This window comes from Pteropus vampyrus, unplaced genomic scaffold, assembly GCF_000151845.1.
Source record: "Pteropus vampyrus isolate Shadow unplaced genomic scaffold, Pvam_2.0 Scaffold46, whole genome shotgun sequence".
In the NCBI taxonomy this organism is placed as follows: domain Eukaryota; kingdom Metazoa; phylum Chordata; class Mammalia; order Chiroptera; family Pteropodidae; genus Pteropus; species Pteropus vampyrus.
This window is the reverse complement of record NW_011888827.1, coordinates 5,638,401-5,646,956: the sequence shown is the minus strand read 5'-3', so window position 1 is coordinate 5,646,956 and position 8,556 is coordinate 5,638,401. Positions and strand designations below refer to the sequence as shown.

The window sequence follows — 8,556 nt, the reverse complement described above, 5'->3', positions numbered from 1 at the left end:
ATAAATTTGCAAAAGAGAGAGTGTGTGTGTCCCCTGAATACATATGCATTCTCTGTAGCATTTTTTTTGTTGTTGCAACGACATTGAAAACAGCCGGTATGGACGTTAATGAGAGACCGGTAGTCATAGCATAGTCAATAATGGAACGGTATGTGCTGTTAAAAAGAATGAGGTAGATTTGCATGTGGACATGGAAAGATGTTCAAAATAGAGTAGTAAAAAAAAGCAAGCTGTAGGGTGGTATGCACGGCATAAGCTCATTAATAGAAAAGCAATAAAAAAATAAAGTATGTGTGTTTGTGCACATACTTGCATAGAACATTCCTTTAAGAACAACCTAAAAACTCTTAAGACACTTCTCTCTACGAAAGAGGACTTTACCTTTTAGCTTACATCCTGTGTTGTTTAAATTTTTGTTTTGCCGTGAGAATGTAAAAAAACAATGAGTAAATATTTATAAAGTTAGAAACATATCTGCTATATGTTATAAATATTGCAGATCAGAATTTCTTTAAGTATAGCCCATTATAAGGTGAGTGTGTATCATACGGTCACAAAGCATTACATATAATTTTTAAAATGCTGGGGCTTATATGTATGCCACCATCTCATCAAAAATCTTAAAAAGGGGATCTCACATCTAGTAGTTTACTATAAAGATAAAAATGGAAGGCCATAATGTTTGTATGTATATAAGATGAGTTGACAGTTTTAATCCAAGTTGAACTCAAATTTTTCTTTATTATTCTGATTAGATCATGCCCACTAGGTGGCAGTACAGATTTAAAATAAGGAAACTGCTGATTGGTAGAACTTTTTAAAGTAGAAAATAAACTTTTGAGATGGCTTTTCAATTCTACGACTGAAGCCAGTTGGGGTCAGAGAGACTGGCCTAGCGGTTCAAGGTCACTCCCTGCACAGACGTGAGGTCGAGGGAGATGGCAAGCACGTGGGCAGTGAGAACATGGGCTTTGGCGTTAGGAAGACTTGGACACTAACTCGGGCAAGTTACTGTCTCTGGACCCTCACTTCTTCATCTTTGAAATGCTGACCTACTTCCTAGGTTGCTATGAGGGAGAGGAGAGACCCTGCCTCGTGCTTTCTAAAGCAATCAGGAACACTTGGCACGTGTTGGGCATTCACGGTGGTTCCCCTTTTACTTGGAAGGGGCAGAGCTGGGGCTAAATATCAGGTTCCTTGACTCTAAGCCTCGCTCTCTTTACAAGCACATGGATGTCCAGATATGCCAGAGCTCCAAAAGCAGCTGAGACACAATCCGAGAGCAATAACAACCTCATTGATCGGTCTGCACTGAGGGTTTCAACGAACCAGGCACCATGTGGTTATAGATGTGGGACCATTTATTCTTCACGGTCATTTAGTCAAAGTGCCTTATAGTCCAGAGGCCTATGACTCACAGGTGGTGTCCTTTACTTCTCTGATCCTCCACACCCTGCAGTGTCCAATGGAGGGCAGACGTTCTGTAACTGGTTTTGATAATGGTTTATAGAGAAGCATTCACCAAAGGCTGAATGCCTGGAGCCAACCAGCTGGTAAGGCTGGGCTGGAAGAAGAGGCTGGGGATGAGCCTCTGCTTCCCAAACCTCAGGACATAAATCAAGCAAGTCAACAAAGACCACCCCTTAGCAAGTACAATACTGGCCCACATCAGCTGATGTAAAGTATTCCGGGATATTCCACAGAGGCTACCCATCCATTCCTCTCGGAACAAAACCATATTCTCCATTTAAGCCTGATGTCCTGCTGGGCAAAGTGGAAAAAGATGCAGAGACGAAAAAGATTTGTGTTGGATTGTTCGCTCCTTCCGTGCTTTCCAACTAAGCTCCTTTATAAAGAACAACATGTCCTACTCTCTATCTTCATGTTTTTCAGCTGTTGAGAAAATTGTTTCCACATCACAGAAGCAGCTGCTGATAAATATAGAAAGCTGGTGATTGGCACCGGAATTATTGCCAAAGTCAGAAATAGGTGAATATGGAGCAGCGTCAAAGAAATCAAACCCCCTAGCGACTAGCCAGTATTCTATCAAGGGCAAACAATCTCCGAATGTGAAAAAGAAAAGCGACAACAAACATAAACACTCCGCCCCCACCTTTTCATTCTCCACACCAGTACTCACGTCCAAGTTAAACCAACAACCAAATACACACTTGGTTTTCATATTTATATCATTTTGTTCAAAGACAATAAATATTCCTGAGAATAGGGATCCTGCCTATTTCCTCTAATATATCTTTTTTTTTTTTTTTTTTTGGCATAGGGCCATGGACACCTGGGCTTCAAAAGTATTTAAGCTGAAGAAAGTGACAAATGGCTCTCAGGAAGGAAACCGGTGTTCCCAAGCTAAGAAAGATGTCGTCACTTGGGGAACACTAAGATCCTGTCAGCCTGAATATCTACGTTCTCCTTGAGAACCATTTCTGTCTTTCTAGAATTTCCCATTTGGGAAGAGTATGGGCCAAAAAGATGTCTCATTCTGTGAAGATGCCTTTCTGGGGAAGAAGGCTGAGGACCTGGAGCTCTAGGAAAGGGAACTGCGGTTGCTGAATCCCCACGCGTCCCCACCTTCCTGGGCCTGCATGCTGCAGACATGCCTGGAACCAGGAACGGAGGTGGACACCGCCATTCAGACCAGCTGCCCAGGTGGCATCAGAGCTTTCAGAAAATGGAATGGGACTTTTCCTAGTGTCTTGAAATAGCCTTGCTGGACTTACTAAACTACAAGAGAATCCACCTGATGACTCTCAACCCCTATTACCCGCTTACCTCTGAAATCAGAAATTCGAAAAGGCATGGAAGAGAGTCGTCAGGGAGCTGTCTACGCAGCAGGGGTGTGGTGGTGTTCCCCCCCTCCTGCTGTGAGAGGCATCGGAGGACTCTGAGAGAGGGGGAGGCTGGCCTCCTGCTCCCTCCCGAGATGTTTAGTGTGTGGGGACACTCGGGCCCTAGTGCTGCCATGGGATCCAAGAGAAGTTTGATGTTAGATATTTGGGACAAATCAAGTGACATGTTCTGCAGAGTAGATGCATTCACAAACAAAAAGTTTGGAGCCTTTGACTCTGGAAGATTTGCAAGGCAGGAAGCTGCTGGAGTCCTCCTTGTCGACAGGCTAAGGCACGTGAGAGTGGCATGCACCTGTTCGGATGCACCTGTGTCCTCTGGCTCGTACCCATGCCCAAGCATCTTGAATGAACCCACCTGAGAAAGCTGCCTGCCAAGGGTGGGGGGCTTCGTTAGTAAGAGGCTATAAGGAGACCACGAGGGAGCAGGACCCGCGGGTGGGAAGGCGGCAAGGGCCAATAAAACAGGTTAGCCCGAAACTGCTCACATTTGACAAAGAACTCAAGATGCGCCTCAGCCAATATTAGCTGAAAGAGAGGCATGACAATGCCAGTTATAACACCTTGTCCCTTCTACCTCTAATCCCCCTCCCACCAGCCCAGACCCCAAAAGAGACATGGGTAGGACAGGAAGGAGGTAAAGAAGGAGTAAGGGGCTGTGTGGTCTTCCTCACTGCGGGTCTCCCGTTTGGGTTGGGCCTGAGCTTGGAACAGGGTGCAGCGCTGAGATGAATGTGAGAATAAAGTTTTCAACTAGATCGGACTTTTTAAGAGCTGAAAGTGACCAGAAAGCTATGGGATCTGCCTAAGATATTATTCAGGTGGGAAAGCGAGCTCTGATGGAGAATAATAATAAAAGTAGCAATAGGAAAAAACAAGGTTTTCCATTGTTTTGTCCTATGTGCGTTTTGGTCCCTTCTATACACTAATTGTACACTAATTCTGTATACTAATTGTGAGCGTACAACTCACAGTGATGAAAGGCTTTGGAGGCAGAAAGGCCTGGAGTCAAATTCTAGCTCTGACACTGAATCGGAGCATCTCGGGTGAGCTATGGGGCTTTGGTTTCTCCGTCTGTGAAAGGTGCAGGCTAACAGCACCCGCCTTCCGGGCCTGCTGTGAGGTTTGGAGGGAACGTGCGTGATCACTGAGTGGGGTGACAGGCTCACGGTAGACACTCAGTGTGCGTTGTTCTCGCAGTTGTAATAATCTCATAAAACGTACATTTCCTCTTCCCCTTCACAAATAACTACAGCTCACTGTCAGCCTCTGCGGAAGGCATTTTGTTTCTCTGGTCCCATCATCGTCATCATATTAACATTATTATTATTAGTGGTATTCAGCTTTTAACTTTTAGAAGGTCTTGCACTTCTGTTATCTCAGTCCACTCTTAGGGCTTTCTGGAAGGTCGGTGATTATTCACATTTTACAGATCATAGAACATTTGAGGGCCAGAGGGACCTGGAAGACCATCTGACATAAAGACTTCATTTTACACTCAGGAAGCTAAGGCCCAGGGTGGGTCCTGGCCTTGCACAAGGCCACACAGCTAAACAATGTCCAGTTAACTGCAGAGGGAGAACCTTCTGTTTTCGGAGGTGCATGAACCCAGGCCTCTACAGCTTACCAGGCTTCTCTGGGTTTAAACCTCTAATCGTGGGTTTGTTCCCCTGGTCATTGTCTCTTCTGCTGTCAGTGGACAAAAACAGCCATGCTGGAACTTGAGTATGAGGTTCACTTGAGGGGAAAGACTGTATAAATACAGATTTATAGTGAAAATAATACAAATCATAAAAGGGACCACAGGATTTACTAATTTAAATGACGTTTCCCGAGACACTGAGGTGTTATAAAATGTCCACAAGGATCTTCAGTCAGTTCAGGGCATTTCCTTCCTTTGCTGTAAAATTTTAATAACGAAGAAATAAAAAAAAAATCAAATTTCAGTATTGAAATTGTTGCCCATAGAAGTTCCAGGAAATTCAAGCTTTCCCTAAAATCCTTTTTCATAAATAATAAAAAAGAAACTCTATTTGTCACCAACAAAGATTAGCACATAAGTTCATGGCTATACACGTGGATGAAAAATAAATAGAAACAAAATCGTTTCAGATTTAGGTTGTTATTAATAGAAAGTGGAATAAGACTTTGGAGACCCTATAAAATATTCGAGTGGTGTCCTTTTAATAGACTGTTAACTAGAGGCACTTTGTGCCTGGCTGGGACTCAATCTAGGGAGCGTCAAGGAAAACAAAAAACAAATTTAAGTTCCAGGGTTTGGCTTACTTGAGGTCTTGAATTTAATGACATTATATTTTGTCATTCAACTGTTCCTCGGGGCCGTGGATTTCCCATAATCTCGTGTGATAAAATGGAGAAGGTAGAATGCTTGAGAACAGCTGTTCTGTCCAAAAGAGAGAGGAAGAAGGGACAGAGAGCAGAGTGACCCGAATGTGGGTCGGATTCTGTTCGGTTAACAAGCTGCCTTCGACACAAGCCTTCAACACATGTCAGATCAGCCTCTGATGCACAGATTCCTTCATGGGAATAACTGCAGGCACATAACGGCTGCCCACTTCCTACAGGACAGATCTCTCCTGTCTGCTAGGGTGCCCATTCTTCCACAGGGTCTAAATGTTAGTTGGCACCTGTTGTCACACTTGAACTGACCTCATGCACCTATGTTACCAGCATGGCCTGCTTTTGTAGGACCTTCGGTTTGTAGCCCATGGATTAAAAAAACAAAACAAACAAAAAAACAAACAAACAAACAAAACAGACTCTCCCCAGGTTAATTTTTATAAGAGTTGGCCTAGAGGTTTAATATCTTTAAGGTATAAAGAATTTGAGTATTTGAAAACCTTTCCTTGACCAAAAAGGCACATCATTTCATAGTGATGAGAACGTTGATCTAACAAGTGGCTATTATTGAACGCTGACTTTGTTTCATCTTTGTCTGGCCTCTTCAATATTGCCAGGTTCCAAACCAGACATGCATGAGTTGACAAATTTTGACTGGTGACAGTCCATTTTCTTTTTTTAAAAAAAAGTTTAAACCAAGTCATTGTAATAAGTTCATGATTTTCTTTTTTATCATGTCATAGCTGACACCCAGGTATGGGGCCACAATAAGACAGGACAGCTATTATTTTTAAAAAGTAAACTTCTGAAATGCTATATGCTGCCATTAACTAAAAAAAAAAGAGATATGACATCACAAGACAAATATTGGTGGGGGGTCCGGGGGTGGGCAGAACGTTCACGTAGGTGCAATGTATTTGCCCCTCTGTGGCAAAAGGGGTCTCGATGCTATAATTTACATCTCAAATTCACTAAAAATGGCCCAGAATTATTTTTAAAGGGTTATGTGCTGCCTGAATATGTAACCTTGAACCAGACTTTCCATAACCACTCATGTCCCTGCTTAGGTCAGTTGCTCCCTTTGCTTGATGGCCACGATGGAAATATCGCAAGCCAGAGCAGCCTCTGACCTGCTATTTTAAGGAAGGTTCTTGTTGTCTTTGGAAGACAAATACTGCACAACAAACACGTTTTCATGGGCCATAATAGCGACAGATGACCAGCATTCATCTGACATCTGCTGAAGGCAGGCCTGGCAACAGCCATTTTCCAAGTTCTCTATAATTTAATATTTGGCAAAGAGTCCTCTTTTCTCCTTTTAAAGACTATATTCTGTATACTTATGGAATTTCAGTTAAGTGTATATCCTTTACACTTGTAGAATTTCAATTACCTTGGTCATAATACTCATAAATATAGACCATTTATACGTTTGAAACTTCCCTGATCTCTAAACCAGTGCTCGCTGAATTCTGTAAAGAGTATTAGGGATTCTCAAGGTCAAGATGCTCTGTCCTTTAATTGGTATTGGGTGTGTTTTTTTCCTGTATTCATGCCCAGGATCTGAATGGGAAGTTAGAAGGAGCCAGACTGTTTGCCTTTCCTCTCCCTTTATTGACTATGAAGTGATTAAGCAGGAATCCTACGGCTAATGTTGCTGGGCCTGAAGGCGACCATCAAAGAAATGGACTTGGTACCAACCCAGACCTACACTCTCCAAATCGAGTCTGAGAATCCCTGCTAATTACCTTTGAAGGATGGCTCTGACTGCCCACAAACATGCTACAGCGCTCAGGACTGGACTCAGTAATTGATTCCGATGGGCCAATGGAGGCTGCATTTCTCGTGGCCTGCTCGGAACAGGGTGAATGACATGGGTGCCTTGTACAGTAAGGATGTCACATATCTGAAAGTATACGTTTGTGGAGCAGAACATATGCTTTAAAAAGAATACTGAAAACAGGTTAGGAGCCGAGAACTTTTGAGCTGAGAACTGCTCAAAGACAGTATCCACTGCCCTGAGAAAGAATCTCTTGAAGAGCTGTTCTTCCATTTCCGCAAACGACAAATAAAAATAGTAATACACCTGTATTTACTGGGGAGTAATAGAGATGCTTGAATGGGAAATAAAAAATGTTAGCATAAAACATGAATATTATTTTGTCATCAGCTCCAGTTGTAGGTTTAAGATCATATCGAAGAGAACTCTGTGTGTGTGTGTGTGTGTGTGTGTGTGTGTGTGTGTGTGTGTGTATGTGTTCACACGCACGTTTTCAGAACTATAAGAAGAGGCTAAATGTGTGGACTCAACCGTCATCCTAATAAGGACACTCACGACTTCAAACTTCCAAACTAACAATATCAAAAGCCCAACTGGTGGAGGACAGGCCCAGTGGATCGCGGCACTGCCAGCCCCACAATGTCAGTGCCCATCTGTCCCATGTGGTTGTTCAGCATCATTTCTGATGATGCGAACATCGCAAGGATTGACCCAAGACTAAAAGTAGGATTCTTTTTTGACTGAAAATGCCAGCAGCACAGCAAGAGGAAGATGAGAAGTGATGGAAACAAAGCCCAGCACCACCCAATCAGGGGGTGCTCTCAGAAGAGACTAGGTCTCATGGAAGCCTTAAAGATATTGATATCTAACCATCATGAGTGAAAGGTCTGCCACAGCTTCAGTATGCAGGGTGTTCCTGCCGTGGGGCCACCCCCAGGACAGGGCTGGTGACATCACATAGCACGTGGCTCTATCAGAAACTCCTCTGTGGCCTGGAGCAGTTCTCCTTTCTGGTTACAATGTATGACCCAGACAAGCCTTGCAAACATTGTTTGATCCCTGAGCCACCCGTCAAAAGGCAATCGTTATACATATTTCCACAGGAAGACAGAACTAATGTGACCGAAGCTCAAAGCCTGAGTTCTACTTTTGATACCTTTTCTGCACAGGGTTTGGAAACTTTGGGGTCAGACTTCTACTAGCAGGCTGTGCTCAAGTAGTCCTCTACTCAAGTTATGGCCAGCAGTGGAGGAGGAAGAGGGGTGAACAGAGGAAGGAAGAGCGGGAGAGCAAGCAAACGAGGGAGGAAGAAAGACGGGTGCCCCAGATGAAGGCTGATACCTGCAATTGTGTGGGGCCACTCAGTGGCGTCCATGCCACAGCCTGCCATGCTATGAGCACGAGCGAACACCAGCCCAACGGTTTCCAGGGGAGGTTTAGAAAAACTGGTAGCCACTGCTTTCAAGCAGAGTTCTAGCAAACCCCTCTTAAAATTGTACCAAGACCCGAAATAGGGACGTAAACAAATACTCATCTGTGCCTGTTTACAGCAGC

The 8,556-nt window shown here is 43.7% G+C and overlaps 1 protein-coding gene across 1 annotated transcript in view; it reads right to left on the bottom strand.

The window, feature by feature from the left end:
- The window catches only part of ABLIM1 (actin binding LIM protein 1), a 206,277-nt gene that overhangs the window by 97,813 nt on the left and 99,908 nt on the right, over positions 1 to 8,556 (bottom strand). The window lies entirely within an intron of this gene.